This window comes from Vicia villosa, linkage group LG1, assembly GCF_029867415.1.
Source record: "Vicia villosa cultivar HV-30 ecotype Madison, WI linkage group LG1, Vvil1.0, whole genome shotgun sequence".
Classification (NCBI taxonomy): Eukaryota; Viridiplantae; Streptophyta; class Magnoliopsida; order Fabales; family Fabaceae; genus Vicia; species Vicia villosa.
This window is the reverse complement of record NC_081180.1, coordinates 82,730,605-82,750,921: the sequence shown is the minus strand read 5'-3', so window position 1 is coordinate 82,750,921 and position 20,317 is coordinate 82,730,605.

Here is a 20,317-nt window from a genome sequence, read left to right as displayed (position 1 = left end):
CGAGTCCTTATTATAATCGATTGGATGACCTAAATAATATATTATTTCTTCCTATTTTTGAAAGTTTGGATAGAGAGTATTATCAATCATTAAGACACTATCATAATTGATTATATAATCGATTTTTCTTCTTTCAATCGATTGGCTTAAGGTCCCAATCGTTTGGGTAGGTTAAAAAATGCTTCAAAATAAATTTACAATTTTTTAATCAACTAGCTCAGACTTGAATTTTTTTAAGAGATTTAATAGTCATAAAAGGGTTTCAAAAAAAGATTTTATGTGTGTGTGTGGGCTGTCTTTGTATCTTATGAGTTACTCCTTCTATCTTTCACTACTCTGAGGATTTCAAGATCCTTTTTCAGATACATTGATCATATAAGCACTTCAATGAAATCCTGAGTCTCTTAACTGATGATGCTTGAGATCTCTTCAAGTTTGGTCACCATCATCAGAGAGTTGGAAAGTTATTATCACCAATTTTAATAATCATTGTTGTTGTCTTCGTCAAAACATTATAAGGGTTCTCATCAACATCATTAGATTTATACTGGAAAGCACAAAGATTAATAAACTTTAGGTACCCATATCATCTTGGGTCATTTATTCTTAGTTTCACAAACATTCTTTTGCTTTGTATTTATAATAGAAGCATGAGCATCTAATGAAGCAGATGAATTCCTTATTTTATGCTCACTGTTTTTTTATAAAAGTATGAAGGAGGATCTCCTTCTTTTCTCTTATGAATTTTCTTAATAAAATAGAACATGGAAATGTGACCTTATTTATTACAATAGTTGCATTTTAAGGTTTTGCAATGAGAGGCGAATTAGCATTACAAATATTACTAAAGTTCATACTATTATTGTTCGGTTCATGGACGAGATCAGCTTCATTGTAGGAAGCTCTTTGATTTCCCAATAGAAGACTCAAGTCGTCTCTTACTCTGGTGAACTTGACAAGTGTCTTTTGAAGATCACAAATTTCATTTTTTTTAAAAGTATTACATTTGTTGCACTTTTCTGGTTCATCCTCTTCGTTAGAAGCAGACGACTTTTGAATTGGATCATTTTGTCATAAGGATTTCTATTTCTTTCTCAATTTTTTTATATTTAGATTCAAGAGAAGAAATAATATCCTAGGATATAAAGACAATTTATTCAAGTTTGCTTATTTTTTTTTAACTTCTTACAAGTTCGAAAAAGATCATGATAAGAAAAATAAGAGGTTACGTCGTCATCTTGATGATTTTCCATAAGACAAATGTTGGCTTATTTCATTATTTGCTAGGACTCCATATTGTTACCTTCCCATCCGATGTAAGCTTTCTTTCCTTTTTATGGGGTTTCTCAGATTTCTTCTAATTTTCCTTTTTAGATAAGGGACATTTTAGTCTAATGTCTCCTTTATTTACACATAGGTAACATGTGGAGATCAATAGGGCTTTTTTATTATCTTTTTATTGTTCCTATTTTTGTTGCTTCTCATGCAGTATGAATCTTTTAAAGTCCTTTACTATACGAGACATGTCACCGTCAAAGTTAGATTCATCAAATTTGAGTGCTAGACTTTAGATTTTCTTTTCTTCTTCCTCATTTATGGTAAATCTTTTTAGTTTCATCTAGTGTTCCTGTAATTTACCAACAAGGGTATGTGTGTGTGTCCATAGTTGCAAGATCCTTAGATTCGCAAATCATAGTGAATTTAGGTTGCCAGCTATTGTTTAATCATCTAAGAATTATTACAATTAGTTCCTTATTTGAAAGTGTTCTTCCATGGGTTCTCATATGACTCGTGATATGGGTAAATTGTGTTTGCATTTGATTACTGTTCTCTTCAGGTTTCATTCTAAAGAGTTCATACTCATGAGTTAATGTACATAATCGTCCCCTCCTTACCTCAATAGTTCCTTCAAGGGTAATTTGGAGGATATCCCAAATTTATTTTGGTGTCTCGTGGTGAGAAACTCTCACAAATTCACCAAGACCAAGTGCGGTATTGACGACAGGTTTTGCTTTCAAATCGTGCTGAACATTTTCTTTATCATCTTTGGTCCAATACTTTTCATGTTTGTGCACTACAACACCATCAACATTATGTGTAGGAACAACTGGATATTCCTTCACAACCTTCCAAATACCACGATTCATCCATACTATAAATACTTTATTTTCCCTTTCCACAAACTATACCCTTATCCATTAAAGGAAAGGGATTTGTTTAGTTAATAGCTTGAAGTCATTTTCCTCATGGGACGATTAGTCTTTGATATTAGTTAGGTTATGATACCACTTGTTAGACAAATAACTCCAAGCACAAGAGGGGGTGAATTATTGTATTCAAAGTTTGAGATTAAAATTAAGTTTTTGTTACTTAAGAAGCAAATTATATTAGTACTTTTAAGATCATAATAAGAAACAACGGAAATTAAAAGTAGTACAGTAAATGGCATAATATAAGAGATAAGGGTTAGATAGATGGCACCAGAGAGTTATCCAAGTTCGACCTAACATTGTCCTACTCCATTCCCCAAGATATATTTTTGAGGTTTTACTATAAATTTAGCTTTTATAGGTTATGTCGAAGAACCTTTAATACAAGTAGATCTAGAGATTTTACACTGGCTTATCCCTAACCAAAATAAAGTTTTTCCACAAGCTAAGCTAACGAACCAATTAGAGATTTCCTAGGCTAATCTCAATAACCAAATAGAACTTTTCCTGGCCAAGTTCTAGTATCAAACATAGATCTTAGGACACGTTACTCTGAAGAATTAAACTCGATTTCTCAAAAATATCACACTCTTGAGAGTAATAACGATGGCACGTCACGAGTACAACTTCTTCCTCACAAGCAGTAAGGCAACTTTGATGAAAGAAAATATTTAAAGATAAAGAATTCGCTCAAAAAGAAAACAATCCATTGGCCAATTAACTCATCTTATCATTAGCTCCTAAGCCTAACTGATTAGATACTTCAACTAATCGATTATTTGTGTCTATTTTGAATTTTTTTGATAGAGAGTCATTACCAATCATTAATATATTGTCATAATCAATTACACAATAGATTTTGCTTCATCTAGTCGATTAGCTTTAGGATCTAATCAATTAGGTAGTTCAAAAAAAATTCTATTAATGAAGCTGACAATTTCTTAATTAGTTGGCTAAGACTTAGAAACACTTTTATGTGTTTTGTTAGTTAAAAAAGAGGTTTTAAAAAAAGTTTCGAGTATGTGTATGAGATGCCTTAGTGTCTTAAGAGTTACTCTTCCACTTTCATAAGACTCTGATCACTCAGACAGACACAGTCATACGAGTCATCACACTTCCTCTCTTTCCCAACTCTGAAGCTTTCAAATTCCTTTGCCATATACATCGATCATATAAGCATTTTAATGGAACTTTGAGTCTCCTACTTGATGAGGCTTGAGATGTCTTCAAGTCAATCACCATCATCATAGAGTTGAAAAGTTATTACCAATGATTACAATACTAGCTAACTTCATTTATTTTGTCATTGACATCTTGTGCTACAATGTACATACTAGCTAACTTTTCCTCGATTCGATTGAAACATTCTATTGATTTGCTCCCCCATTTCATTTTTATTGTGCCAACATAGCCTCATTGGCATCTAAGTTAAGTATTTCATAAATCATGTTGTGAATTGAATAGAGGGTAAGAAATAACAAGAAAGACAATGTAAATAATAAAAATGAAAAAGGTTAGAAAAAGATACACAAAAATTCACAATGACTAAAAATGATATTAATCAAAAATAAATTAAAATTTCTTCATTCCTCGACAACGTCTGTATTTTGTTGGTTTCCTTTAGCAATATTTAAAATAATATTTTTTAGTGGTTGTTCCAACAAAAATCACAATGTAGTAAGTACATAATCAGACCCACCTGGAATGATATATATAAGGTATTTACAATGATGATTACTTTCAGTATGAAAAAGTTTTAGTTATTTGAAAATGTTTTATGTTGAAAAAAAAAAATAAAAGAAATTAAAATTATGGAAAGAATCAATGGTAGAGAATGCTAGGGTTAAGTATTTCAATTATTATAATGAATTTTTCTTTACCCACCTCCCTATGGGGTCACCCCCAGCGAAAACCCAAAACTACCCCTGCTTCGGAGATGCATCTCCGAAGTTTTTTTTTTTTTTGAATCTTTTTTGACTTCGGAAATGCATCTCCGAAAACACCAAAAAAGTGGTGTTTTCGGAGATACATTTCCGAAGTCAAAAAAATTCAAAAACCGTGAATATTTTCGGAAGTTCATTTCCGAAAATATTGCTGCATATACAGATTTCCCTCCTTCACTATTTCATCATTTTTCTCCAAAACTTCCCCAAACCCTCTCCAAAACCCAATCAATCTCCATCCATTTTTCGTCCTAAAATCAAGTTTCAAACCGTTGATCACGTTAAAGGGAGCATAGAAAGCTACAATTTCAGGTAAACATCACTCATTTATTCCCCTATTTCACTACATTGATTGATGAATTTTATGCTGAAACTGATATGGTTCGGAAGTTTATTTCCGAAATATATTACCTAACAAATTTCGGAAATGAACTTCCGAAATATGCCCTGGCAGTAAAAAAACTGTTTTGGCCAACTTTTGCTAATTTTTTCATTTGTTAGGTATGGTGCATCCGGACAACATTGTGCAAGACGATGTTAATCCTATGATCAATGCAGTTGATGTTCGGCAAGAATTTACAAATGATCGGAGCTTCGGTAGTCGCGAACAATTGATTGAGTGGGTTCGGAACGAAGCTAGTAAACTTGGATTTGGAATTGTTATTTTAAGTTCGGACAACGGAAATAGTAGGCGGAAAGCTTTCGTTGTTTTGAATTGCGAACGGGGTGGGAGTTATGTACAATCAAACCGGGTGCTAAAACACGACGAAACGGGATCGAGAAAGTGCGGGTGCCCTTTTAAGTTGCGTGCTACTCGGAGGGTTGATGATTTGTGGCGGTTAACCGTAATTTGTGGAATTCATAATCATGCCTTGGATGTCAAGTTACACGGACATCCAATGGCGTGTCGTTTGTCCCGCGAAGAGAGGAATGTGATATCGGACTTAACGATAGTCAAAGTGGCGCCTCGCAACATACTTGCCGATTTGAAGCGTAAGAAACCGGATAGCGTTTCAAATATCAAACAAGTTTACAATGAACGACACAATCTCAAAGTTTTGAATATGGGCCCTCGGTCGGAAATGCAACAACTTTTGAAACTACTAGGCGATAACAATTGTAACACCCTTCTAAACCCCGCGGAAATTAATAAAATAATTCAGAGTAAAACATGAAAACAAGGGTGCCACAATTCCAATTATAATAAATTTATCATAAATCAATTGTCATGCTTCACTTAGGGGAAAATCATCCATTTAACAAAATCATAATACATAAACATCTCATGTTAACACAGCGGACAATTCATCATTCGGGTAAGCATAACATCATCTATGCAGTATTCCGCAGAATTAATACAATAACAAACGATAGAGTATTATCATAAACTCTAAACTAGCGTTCCCCCAGTGTTACAATATCAGAGCATGACACCGACGCTATACTAAACGAACTGACTCATGAGCTAATCCTCACCGAGCCAAAAGCCGCTACTCGCCAATCTGAAATCATCAAAGTAAGGGTGAGTCTCATTCACAATTAACAAATGTTATCGAATCATAAACAATAACACATCATAGTCACATTATTCATCCAATTTCATTATATTCAGATTGTCAGGAAGTACTTATCAACACACAACAACAATAGAATACATTACAAAAAGACATCACCATAACAATTACACCATCATCAAATATTATAACATTGGACAATCTTCCATTCATGTTATAATTATACACAACAACCTAATGCAAATGCAACTATATGCATGTGGTACCAAACATGGGATAACCCATCTCACCGATCCACCACCATAAAGATTCGGCTACTTCTCTCACCAATTCCACACAATGGGAATTAGCTACCGCTGTCCCACCACCATAAGGGATACAGCCCACAACATGATTATGAAATGCATGTATCAACCATAACATGCTCACCATCAACATTAAACAACCAAATGTCATAATCATCAACCACCACGATATTCAATAGCCACACACAGTTATGCTATTTCTCAACCATAAATAAATACATATTTTACATCAACAATATATGTATATCAATTACCAGTTACAACCACAGCATCATAACAGATAAAACATTCACCACACAGTGCAACAACAATAGCACCCCTCACAATCGTGTACCAAGTGCAACAAATCAACCCAACAATAACAGAGCATTTACATCATCATTCATCAAAACACATGATAACCATATTTACCATGAACAACACCCATTTTTCATAACAAGCAGAAGCAATCACATTATAACAACACCCATCATTGCACTTATTCAATTATGCAAACAACAAACCATTGCACCTCATCAACTATGCAAAACAAGAATAAACCACATTTGGGAAAACGATACTTTTCAAAATAAAATCAAGTTATTGTTGTTATATTTATTTTATATGGTAGAACATTCAATTTAAGGAACAACGTCCAAAACGGCGTCTAAAACGGACTTACGGTTTGAAAGTTACACATCTTTAACTTTTTACAAGAAAACAGTTATCGCTACAGCACGCGGCGCAACCAAAGTTCGCGGCGCGACCTGAAGCACACAAACACGTTCGCGGCGCCAACCTATGCACGCGGCGCGATGCGAGAAAACAAGTACGCCTTCGCGGCGCGCACCTACTTTCGCGGCGCGAACTGGCAAAAGTCAGAGCTTTCATCGCATTTGACAGCATTACGGGATTTACCCCAAAATCCCCAAAACCAAACCAAGTTATGTTATGAACCTCAAATACCATCATATCAGCCACATACATGTTATAACACAAATATAACACACAAAGAGGATCATTTAATCATCATAACAATCATATAATCATACAATTCATCAAATCATACAATTCCCCTCAAAATCATCCCAAAACCCCAATCCATCATATAACCAATTGACACAAACAATGCATCTAAATCAGTCCCATCATCTATAATACGATAAAAGATGTTAACCGGAAGAGTCCCCCCTTACCTTAGCCAAAAATCTTGATTAGTCCTCTTCCTCTTCTGTTCCTCTTTCACGTATCAGTTTTCCAATCTCTCATCTCCTCCGCTCTGCTTTTCACGTTCCTTTTTCTTTTTTCCCAATTTTCCTTATTTCCTTTATTTTATGAAAACATAAAATAATTAGTAATGGGCTTACTCCCTTAGCACCCCCCATACTACTAATCTCGCCATTCTAGCCCAATGACCCTTAAATCCATAATTTTCCAATAATTCAACAAAATACCAAATAATTCTAAATAATAATCTAATTCCCGATTAAATTAAAATTAGAAAATATGGGGTGTTACAACTCTCCCCCACTAAAAGAGTTTTCGTCCTCGAAAACATACCTCAAGTAACCAGCTCGTATAAGAGTCCTCCACCTGACTTTTCAGCTCCCAATTAACATTACCATCATTCAATCCTAAAAATCCATCTGACATAACCAACGGGAAACATGTTTCATACATTCAAATCCCAGTTCTTACGTCGCATTTGACTATCCAAAAGTATACCACTCGCTTTATCTCCAAAAGGTTAACAACAACAGAACATTGAGGTACAACCTATACAATACGCTCAACAACCGAGCAATACAATTACACAATCTATAGTATGATCACATTGATCAACACTGCAGTAATGCATACCATCTACCAACATACCAACCTTAGACATACTCTTCCATCTGAGCGATAAAATAATACTTACACTTTTCACCAACCGCTTCCTTCAAGAAACTCAATACTCATATTCCTATACCATTGAATTCCAATTATCTGACTCCTCTTAAATCACACCAGTAATTATCCAACACATTACATTCCGCTTTTTCCGCACTACTCTGACTACTCATCACAATCATCTATACCAAATAGATTTCTGAGTTTTACCCGATTCCGACTCTCTTTACTCATTCGTTTCAAGAATCATTCTTCATCATTCATGGTACTAATCTACCATTTAGCAATCCTTACTCGCATCCAACGAAAACCAATTCCTGGTTTACTTCCTCTATTTAAACATCCTAACCATCAGAACAAGTACACACTCATCAGTCTCAATATACCATCGCTCACGAAATAGCTCAACTAAGTCACGCTCTCTACTAAGAATCAAATCAACTCCGTCCTTCATAGAGTGTAATTCCTCATTATATATGGAATTTACAATATCACCTAAATAACAGCACAAAATTATTACAGCATCATATATTATCAATCCTTCATTTTAATTTCGCCGAATACATACTCGTTAACTACGTACAACCGTAATGACATGTTCATCATCTCGGAAATTATTCAAAAGAGTTATAATTCTTCGACACGACATCCTTACATCCACTGGATTCTAAATCCAACATATAGATCAACACATATGTTCTATGTAGGCTTCCGACATATTAATTCCTTACTTCCCGCGAGTAGTACTCATAACACTACTCCACATCACACTTTCGCTGCGCGACTCTGATTACCCGTCTTAAGTCATCATCCACCATGTTGCACTCTTTCATATTCACTTCTTCATAAGTTCACACAACATAGTGAGTGATTATTCTCACGGCTTAGTATTCATCACATCTTAAACCATTAAGGTAACAAAACAAGTTCATCTCATTTATATGATTTCCGTCTACTACCAACAAGAGATTAAGGGTGATCAAGTCCTCAATTTGTCAATAGATAGTTAAAACTCATATTTAAGCATAAACCGTCGTTACTACATAATAGTGTCCATTTCCGAGTTTGCACCCAAACTCATTAACATCGTCATAGTTCAATAATTCAATACGGTGTCCTTCTTCTAGAATATTTTTCCGAAGTCCAAAACATCAGAAACACAATCCAATCACTAACCTCATTATATTATTCTCGTCGATTCTGAATTCACCGCCTTTACTTTGGTAATTCAAAGTCAACCTATCGATCAAGTCAACATCATCTTTCTGACCTTCTCTAATCTCGTCAAGAATACCACTAGTAATCTCCTAGCATACCCAATCTAACACTATTACGAGTTCCTTCACATACCAACTTAAGTCTCTAAATTGTCCAATTAAATCCAACTCCTTCACCATTAGCACCGACGTATTTAAAGACTTCCTACGCAACACAATAACACAACATTCATAACTCGTGGTTTCACTCCCAATCTCATGACTTCTTTCGCATACCAATATTATTTCACTCGGAATCTCAACAAAGTCTTCCTCATATCAATAGGTGTTAGAAATTCTCTACAATTCTTCTTTTATACTTGTCGTCACTTTGGCATCACAAATACGACTTCAACCGTTCTAAAGTTTATTCCACCTTTACTACTAATTCACTTCTCACTAAAATCCATCGGTACTCAAATCATCTTTATTACCGAATATCTCATCGACTTATTCATCAACAACATGTTCTACTCAACTTCGTTTCAAACAATCGCGGTAGTAGGCATTCTTATTCAATAAGTTTCATGCTTCCTTAACCGTCTTCAGAATATCTCCTCATAGGATCAATCTATTGTACTTATAACTTCCCCATAATGTAGAACATAATCTCTCCTCTTCATAGGTTCAAACGGCACGTTAATCCGACATTCGGAACTCAAGATATGAATTTTCCAATCGTTGCCCGAAAAATGCAACAATGACATCATGCAGCGACACTCTATACGATATATCCAAAACTCCTCAATTGGTAAATTCAATTCTTAAAATTACTCCTCAACAAACCTTCTAATTATTCCTTCGATCCATTCAACACTGACACTGACACTGACATCCCGTGCAGTACCAATAAACAAGTCTAGTTATAAGAACAAGAGTAACCGTAACTCCACCTCTTTCCAACGTCATCCTGTCACAATTAAATATGTTACAGCTGCTGCAACTATTTTTATAACAAAGTTCATCTCGTTAGCTTTCCAACGCTTCGAACGGAACTCAATTCGGATGTCCAGAACTCCAGTTATGAATTTCCGAAGTTCCGCAGCTATTCAGCGATTTTCCTGCGTTTTGCTTACGAAAATCTCTCTCCAAAACTCATTCTCTTCAACCCTATCACATTCCAAACAGCCCCTTATCGTACCTCTTCACTTCCAAACATCCCTATGACTTAAGCGACACATTCCCCCGCCGAAGTCCGCTTTCTGCAACATCACGACAACAATCCTCCTTGCAAACTCGTAACTGAACCTCTTCCGAGATGCAAGGCTACTCAACTGACAACTTCGCAGCACACCAGCAGAGCTGACACATCGCAACTCTCCAATCTCCTTCTCTCACAATAACTGTCAATTACCTCTAATCACCTTCCTTCAAGATGTTCCAACTCAATTCCCAATGAAGTCTTAATTCCAAGTCACCTTCAATTCGGGAAACAACAAACTCCGACAACGCTCGCACTGTTTCCAACAACAGCCTACTGAATCAATCTTCTTCAACTGAAACATAACCGAGAAGCGAAGCTTCTCCCCCACTTGTTTCAATCCCACACCTGCAACAACAACCAAGTACCGACAGTGATTCACTCACATGTCGCATACCAAGGAATAAAAATGTCGACAGTATTCAACCGTCGTGCAACTCAACTGACCCAACAATTGGCCGGACGGACCGACCTGCTCTGATACCACTATTGTAACACCCTTCTAAACCCCGCGGAAATTAATAAAATAATTCAGAGTAAAACATGAAAACAAGGGTGCCACAATTCCAATTATAATAAATTTATCATAAATCAATTGTCATGCTTCACTTAGGGGAAAATCATCCATTTAACAAAATCATAATACATAAACATCTCATGTTAACACAGCGGACAATTCATCATTCGGGTAAGCATAACATCATCTATGCAGTATTCCGCAGAATTAATACAATAACAAACGATAGAGTATTATCATAAACTCTAAACTAGCATTCCCCCAGTGTTACAATATCAGAGCATGACACCGACGCTATACTAAACGAACTGACTCATGAGCTAATCCTCACCGAGCCAAAAGCCGCTACTCGCCAATCTGAAATCATCAAAGTAAGGGTGAGTCTCATTCACAATTAACAAATGTTATCGAATCATAAACAATAACACATCATAGTCACATTATTCATCCAATTTCATTATATTCAGATTGTCAGGAAGTACTTATCAACACACAACAACAATAGAATACATTACAAAAAGACATCACCATAACAATTACACCATCATCAAATATTATAACATTGGACAATCTTCCATTCATGTTATAATTATACACAACAACCTAATGCAAATGCAACTATATGCATGTGGTACCAAACATGGGATAACCCATCTCACCGATCCACCACCATAAAGATTCGGCTACTTCTCTCACCAATTCCACACAATGGGAATTAGCTACCGCTGTCCCACCACCATAAGGGATACAGCCCACAACATGATTATGAAATGCATGTATCAACCATAACATGCTCACCATCAACATTAAACAACCAAATGTCATAATCATCAACCACCACGATATTCAATAGCCACACACAGTTATGCTATTTCTCAACCATAAATAAATACATATTTTACATCAACAATATATGTATATCAATTACCAGTTACAACCACAGCATCATAACAGATAAAACATTCACCACACAGTGCAACAACAATAGCACCCCTCACAATCGTGTACCAAGTGCAACAAATCAACCCAACAATAACAGAGCATTTACATCATCATTCATCAAAACACATGATAACCATATTTACCATGAACAACACCCATTTTTCATAACAAGCAGAAGCAATCACATTATAACAACACCCATCATTGCACTTATTCAATTATGCAAACAACAAACCATTGCACCTCATCAACTATGCAAAACAAGAATAAACCACATTTGGGAAAACGATACTTTTCAAAATAAAATCAAGTTATTGTTGTTATATTTATTTTATATGGTAGAACATTCAATTTAAGGAACAACGTCCAAAACGGCGTCTAAAACGGACTTACGGTTTGAAAGTTACACATCTTTAACTTTTTACAAGAAAACAGTTATCGCTACAGCACGCGGCGCAACCAAAGTTCGCGGCGCGACCTGAAGCACACAAACACGTTCGCGGCGCCAACCTATGCACGCGGCGCGATGCGAGAAAACAAGTACGCCTTCGCGGCGCGCACCTACTTTCGCGGCGCGAACTGGCAAAAGTCAGAGCTTTCATCGCATTTGACAGCATTACGGGATTTACCCCAAAATCCCCAAAACCAAACCAAGTTATGTTATGAACCTCAAATACCATCATATCAGCCACATACATGTTATAACACAAATATAACACACAAAGAGGATCATTTAATCATCATAACAATCATATAATCATACAATTCATCAAATCATACAATTCCCCTCAAAATCATCCCAAAACCCCAATCCATCATATAACCAATTGACACAAACAATGCATCTAAATCAGTCCCATCATCTATAATACGATAAAAGATGTTAACCGGAAGAGTCCCCCCTTACCTTAGCCAAAAATCTTGATTAGTCCTCTTCCTCTTCTGTTCCTCTTTCACGTATCAGTTTTCCAATCTCTCATCTCCTCCGCTCTGCTTTTCACGTTCCTTTTTCTTTTTTCCCAATTTTCCTTATTTCCTTTATTTTATGAAAACATAAAATAATTAGTAATGGGCTTACTGTTGAAAGAGTATTGTGGTGTACTTTTCGCTATTATCGTCTCCACAGGGATTATTGCGATATCACCGCCGTTCTATAGCCTATTTTGTCTTGAGTTAATGTTACTTTAGTTTTAGGTTTGCAAAAGATCATTCAATTCTTTTAGTAGCAAAGAGTAAATTAATGAAAGTTCTAAGTTAAAGAATATGTATCAAGATTCGATTTCATCGACCTAAATTTGTATGTTTCCTTATAAATAGATGCTTATGAACTTGCTAACGATCAATATAATTACGTATCGACACCTATATCGTCCGTGTCCGCAACGATATAGTTAGATTTACCGTATTGTTTAACCGACGATTTCTCCACCGTTTAAACAATACAAATAACGTTTTAAGAACCGATACTTAATAAACATCAAACTCTAAATCCATGTCTGCAACTTATAGTTTGAAAGATGATTAGTTAGGTCTAGATACAAACATTGATGTCTCAAACATTTATACCAAAGGAAAAGCTTTAATAAACAAACTAAACCATCTATATTGATCATCACTTGTTCATACACATATATTCACAAGAAAAACATACAAAAGGCTAGGAAGATTACATCTTATCTTGATACAAAAGTGGTTTAGCTATCCATGAGAATGGTAGCTTGCACAAGAAGGTAAGGATGAAGATCAACAAGCATCAAATGGCGATTAATCGACGATCAAGGCTTCCAATCTTCAACTCTATATTTGCTACAGTGTATATTGCTCTTGTTTCTCTCTAAAATATCTCTCACCCCCTTCAAAAGTGATCTGGCCCATAAACAAATAAACAAAGTTTCGTAGACCGCGCTTAGCGCGGTGCAGCCCGCTAAGCGCGCTATCAATAATTGCTTAAACCGCCCAACCGCGCTAAGCGGGCTCCAGACCTCGCTTAGCGCGGAACTCTCTGCCAGAACTTCCTTCTTTTCTTCAAAAGCGCGCTTAGCGGGCTCAACCTCGCTTAGCGCGCTACCTCTTTTCAGCAATCCTTGGCTTTGGTCTAGGAGCATCTTCAAAGTGCTTTTTCCATGGTCCCAGCTTCCAATTATCTATAAAAACTACAAAATCCAACATAGATTGCAAAGATAAGAACTATTCAACAATAATATAAATATAAGAATAAATATATACCAAATGACAATAAAATACTACTATTAACCACAAAAAGACTTGAGAGTTACCAAAAATTACCTAAGATATTTACACAAATTGGTAACTAACAACTCTCCCCAACTAAACCTTTGTTTGTCCTCAAACGAAAACAAACACAAAAACAATCAACAAGCAAAACCAAGAGAGCACGAGCTAAGACAAGAACAAATGGGTGGTTCAAATTCCATAAGCACACAAGCAACATCTCACCCTTGCTCAAATAATACCATGCTTGAGATACTAATACTAAATACACAATTGATGTAAACAGCTCCTAAAACAAAATAAGTTCAAAATTGAATCACAACCTACACACTTCTCTAGTAAGAGACAAAATTGAGGACCTAACACTCACACAACAATGTCGCCAACATCCAGAATTAATTATGCAATCATCTACACAACATTTATATAAAAAGCGTAGAAGCAAGAATCACAAAGACTTAAGGGTTGAAACTTGGGTTGGTTAACAAGGAAGTGTCATTTCTCAAGGCCATTGAAACAAAAGGGGTCAATTCCTAAGAGAGCATTCAAATCATGATTAAATCCACACATCCTTATCAACCGATCACACAATTTTATTGCTCAAGAGTTCATCTTTTTATTTTAAAAGAACTAGCTATATACTAAGCTCTTCTCTTTTCCTTTTTCTTTTTCTTTTCTCTTTTTCTTTTTTCTTTTTTCTTTTTCTCTCTTGAGCAATTATTTATTTTCTTCTATACACCAATACAACCAAGATCAAAATTTTATTCTCCCCAACTTGAATATTACCACCACATAATCACGAATGCTCCCTATTCTAAGGCGAAAAGGAATCAATTCCTAACCACATTTCATGGTACTTTTCAAGGTTCAAAGAAAGTCATCAAGATTCAAATCAAAAATCGGCAATTATAAGGCATGACATGATACCGATTGAATCTTGGCAAAATGGCTCAAAGTGGTTAGCAAATACTCACACACTCACCGGGTAGGTTATATTTGGAAGAGAAGTTATACTCGTAATGCGAAACAAAATGCTTTGATCACTTTCATGCTTTACACAATTAAAATAAAAAACGCAAGATTAAACATAATAAACACGAGTTAAACGCACATTGTTGGTAACCACAAAATAATATATATATATATATGTACAATGGAAAGGCTCCTCACACTAGTTTTAGAACTAAAATGATTCATTATTGAACTATATTTGTTAAAGAAAATATGACATCTCAATTGTACAGTTACAAGCATCTCATTCATGGTATATTTAAAAGAACGGTAGAAATGTACCTTGCACGTGCTAATTTCACACTATATCATCACCGCCCCAATTGGTTGTAAAAGCTTGCTTCAACAAAGGAAGCACTTTCACAAGAACAACAACAAAAATTTAAAAACACAATTGCATATGTATATAGAAATAAAAGCAATTAAACTAAAAACTTAATAAATTAAAAACAAACACCAACAGGTGTCAAAATATCCAAAAAGGCATAGCAATGCCTAAGGTTCAAAATACCTCATCCTATAAAAGGACGGAACAAAAACTACAAAGCTTAAGTCAAAAATAAAAAAAACTAGCACTAAACATACTAAGTATCAACTAAAAAGAACTACTCATCCTCATCATCATCTTCCACATTCTCATTCTCGCCACCATCTCCCTCCTCCTCAGGAAATGGACTGACCTCAGGCCAATTAGCATAATCCACCAAATCTTGGCGAGAACTCCACGGATGAGCCACATGGGGCTCCATCATCTGCACCCTCAGCTGAGACATAGCGTCATGCATAAACATGAATGCTCTCTGATGTGCCATATGAAATGCCAAGTTCTCCTCTCTATCAGGATCACTACGGCGGCGAGCAGGGCGAGCAGCAGCAACAGGAACAGCAGTTAACCTGGACAAACAATAACGCTCAATAAAAGTATCATCAATAAAAGTGTCAATGGACATAAGCCCCTCAGAAGGAATTTGCACTCTAGCTCTCCTGCACAGATTCATGATCAAACCAGGGAATATCAACTTGCAGGGAGCACGATCACCATGGCGAGTTCCACTCAAAGCAACCCTCTTCAGCTCATTCGCAATAATGCGAGTAATATCAATCGGCTCATGCTCAATCATACGAGCAACCAAAGCAGCAGACTCAGCGGGTAAAGAAGAAGTGTGGCTCCTAGGCCTCAAATTATGAAGGACCACAGACATTAGAATCTGAGCATTAGTAGACAACGACTTCCTAGAGAATTTCTGGGGCTGCTGTGAAGGATTAAGATCATAAGATTGCCCAACCGAACACAAGACCTCCCTCAGATGCTCCCAATCAAAATTACCCCTTGCCAATTGCACATGATACCCACACAGCTCACCATCCTCAAAAGGTAATTGAGTTCCAAGAAACTCACGGATAGCTTGGCGAGAAAAATCAATTTCCTTACCACGCACCCAAGTTTTGAACTCAAAGGGAACACCTTCAACCGGAAATTCTTCATTTGGAACGGCATTAGCATAGAACTCTCTTACAATCTCCAAATGAAACTTAGGTGCAGGCTCACAAAGTCTAAGCCAACCATACTCCTCAATGGTGTGATGACACCACCCATAGGTTCCCTCAGGATTGATCCTCACAATTCGCTCTGGCCACCATGTCCTAACCTCTAACTTCTTATACCTCGCCTCCTGAACATGACTCTTAAAACGGTTTTGATTAAACGGAATAGCCCTAGGTGCTTGAGAAGAACTGCCACCTTCGGTTCCGGTCTTTCTTTTCTTAGAGCCCAGGAATTTCGGTCCCATCTGAAATAATTAGGAATACGGCACCACAAAACCAACATGTTAACACAATACATAACAAAAATTAAACAGCCACAACAAGAATTAAAACAACAGATCACTCCTCCTGCATCAAACAAAAACAGGGAGAAGAGGGGATTTTTCTGAAATCCCCAGACCGCGCTAAGCGCGCCTACCGCGCTAAGCGGGCTCTGCGATTTGCAGAAAAAATCCCCTGCGAACCAGGGTTTCATCCATGCATTTCCAGCACCCAAATATGATTCTAAACAAGCACAAAGCACCGGAAACCAGATTGAATCACTAAGTTTTCAAAACAACAACCCTAACCACAAAATTTCTATTCCTAAACTAAAATTAAACCCTAATATATAAAACAAGCATAAAGAAATAGCAAAGGAAATGGAGAAATTACCTTGGTGAAGATGAAGGAGAAGAAAAAGCAAGGAGTTAGATTGCTAAACAACACAACAATGGAGAAGCAAAGAGAGGAAATTCTTTTAGGAGAGCAAAATGAGGGAAATGAGGCCACAAAACCTCAAAACCCTATTTTCTCCAATCAGAACGCGCTGGGCCGGGTCTAACACACAAAGGCCCAAAATTCAAAAATATTTTTTTTTTCTGAAAAACCAACCCGCGCTAAGCGGGCTCTGAAGCGCGCTAAGCGCGCAAGTCTCTGGAACTTGGGGTTCCAAACTTGCAAAAGCGCGCTAAGCGGGCTAGTGGCGCGCTAAGCGCCCTTGACAGAACACAGAAAATTTTTTCTTCTACCAGCAAGTGTAACTTTACCGGTAGACTGATTTTGGCTCGACCAGAACGCAAAAAACATAAACGGTGAAAAACACATAAAACAAGCAGAATATTTACAAATTGGGGTGCCTCCCAATAAGCGCTTTGTTTAACGTCGGTCAGCTCGACGGTCAAAGGCAATCAAGGATCACCAAACGATAAAACACAAGTTTCACGATTAAAATCGCATCCTCGATAAACCTTCAACCTCTGACCATTAACTACCCATTCTTGCTTCGATTTTTGGTCCTCTATCACAATAGCCCCATGGCTTCTAACCTCTTTGACCAAAAACGGTCCGGACCATTTAGATTTCAACTTTCCCGGAAAAAGTCTTAACCGGGAATTGAAAAGTAAAACTAATTGCCCTACCTTAAAGTCCTTCATTCTAACCTTACTATCATGATAGAATTTGGTCTTTTCCTTGTAAATCGAATTAGACTTATAGGCATGCAATCTCATCTCTTCCAACTCATTAAGTTGGATTTTTCTTCTCTCTCCACACAACTTGTGGTCAAAATTCAAAAGCTTCAAGGCCCAATATGCCTTATGTTCTAGTTCTACGGGAAGGTGACAGCTTTTACCATACACCATTTGGAATGGTGTAAGACCGATCGGTGCTTTGAAAGCGGTCCGATACGCCCACAAGGTTTCATCAAGCTTCATTGACCAATCCTTCCTAGAACTAGACACAGTTTTCTCAAGAATTCTCTTAATCTCTCGATTGGTCCTCTCAACTTGCCCATTAGTTTGTGGATGATATGGAGTAGCTACCTTGTGCTTTACTCCATATTGCTCCAACACTTTTTCAAGCGGAGCATTACAGAAATGAGATCCACCATCACTAATTAATACTCTTGGCGAGCCAAACCGCGAAAATATATTTTTTTTCAAAAACTTTATCACGGTTTTACCATCCGCTTTGGGTGAAGCAATCGCTTCCACCCACTTAGACACGTAATCCACAGCTACCAAGATGTATTCATTTGACATTGAGGAAGGGAATGGTCCAACAAAGTCAATACCCCAACAATCAAATACCTCAACTTCTACAATACTTTGGAGGGGCATTTCCTCTCTTTTCCCTATTCCACCAGTTCTTTGACAACTGTCGCATGAGGCAACATGGTGGTAAGCATCTTTGAACAAAGTAGGCCACCAAAATCCCGATTGAAGGACTTTTGTGGCCGTACGCAAACCATTAAAATGACCACCATAAGGCGAATTGTGGCAATGCCACAAAATGCTTTTTGTCTCCTCATCTGCGACACATCTTCTCAAAAGATTGTCACTACTCAACTTAAACAAGTGAGGATCATCCCAAACATAAAAATTAGCATCGTTTAAAAACTTTTTTCTTTGATTCCAAGTTAGATCCTCAGGTATCCAGCCAGATGCTTTATGATTAGCCATATCTGCGAACCAGGGTCTAACTTCTTGTACCATGTACAGTTTTTCATCGGGGAATTCTTCCCTCACCTCTTTTTCATTGTTTGTCACCTCGGTATTCACTAACCGAGACAAATGATCCGCAATCAAATTTTCTGTACCTTTCTTATCTTTCACTTCAAGATCAAATTCTTGAAGCAAAAGAATCCACCGAATAAGCCTCTGTTTTGAATCAGGTTTGGTGAGAAGATATTTGATTGCGGCATGATCAGTATAACACACAACTTTAGAACCAATGAGGTAAGAGCGAAACTTTTCCAATGCAAATACAATTGCGAGCAATTCTTTTTCTGTGGTGGCATAGTTAACCTGTGCCTCATTTAAAACTTTGCTCGCATAATGTATAGCATGGAATTGTTTGTTCTTCCTTTGGCCTAAGACCGCACCAACCGCATAGTCACTTGCATCGCACATGAGTTCAAACTCAAGCGACCAATTAGGAGCGACAATTATGGGTGTGGTGGTCAAATTTGCTTTAAGCTCTAGGAAAGCTTTTAGACATGATTCATCAAAATTAAATTCCATACCTTTGTTGAGCAAATTACTCAAAGGCTTTGCGACCTTGGAGAAATCCTTGATGAATCTTCTATAGAACCCAGCATGTCCCAAGAAGCTCCTTATGCCTTTCACATTCACCGGAGGGGGAAGCTTTTCAATAACTTCAATTTTTGCCGGATCGACCTCAAGACCCTTTGAAGAAACCTTGTGGCCAAGAACAATCCCATCCGTCACCATGAAAGTGCATTTCTCCCAGTTGAGAACCAAATTTGTTTCAATGCATCTCTTCATCACCACATCAAGGTTCTTCAAGCACAAGTCAAATGATGACCCGTACACAGAAAAATCATCCATGAACACCTCAATGCTTTTTTCGATCAAATCTGAGAAGATAGCTTGCATGCACCTTTGAAATGTTGCAGGAGCATTACATAGTCCAAATGGCATTCTTCGGTATGCAAAAACGCCAAAAGGACATGTAAAAGCAGTTTTCTCGTGGTCCGCCGGATTCACTGATATTTGATTGTATCCCGAATAACCATCCAAGAAACAATAGAAATTTCTTCCGGCTAACCTCTCTAACATTTGATCCATAAAAGGTAATGGAAAGTGATCTTTTCTTGTTGCTTGGTTCAACCTCCTATAATCAATACACATTCGCCACCCGGTCACCGCTCTCGAAGGAATCAACTCGTTTTTCTCATTTCTCACAACTGTCAATCCACCCTTCTTAGGAACCACATGCACCGGGCTCACCCATTCGCTATCGGAGATGGGATAAATCATCCCCGCCT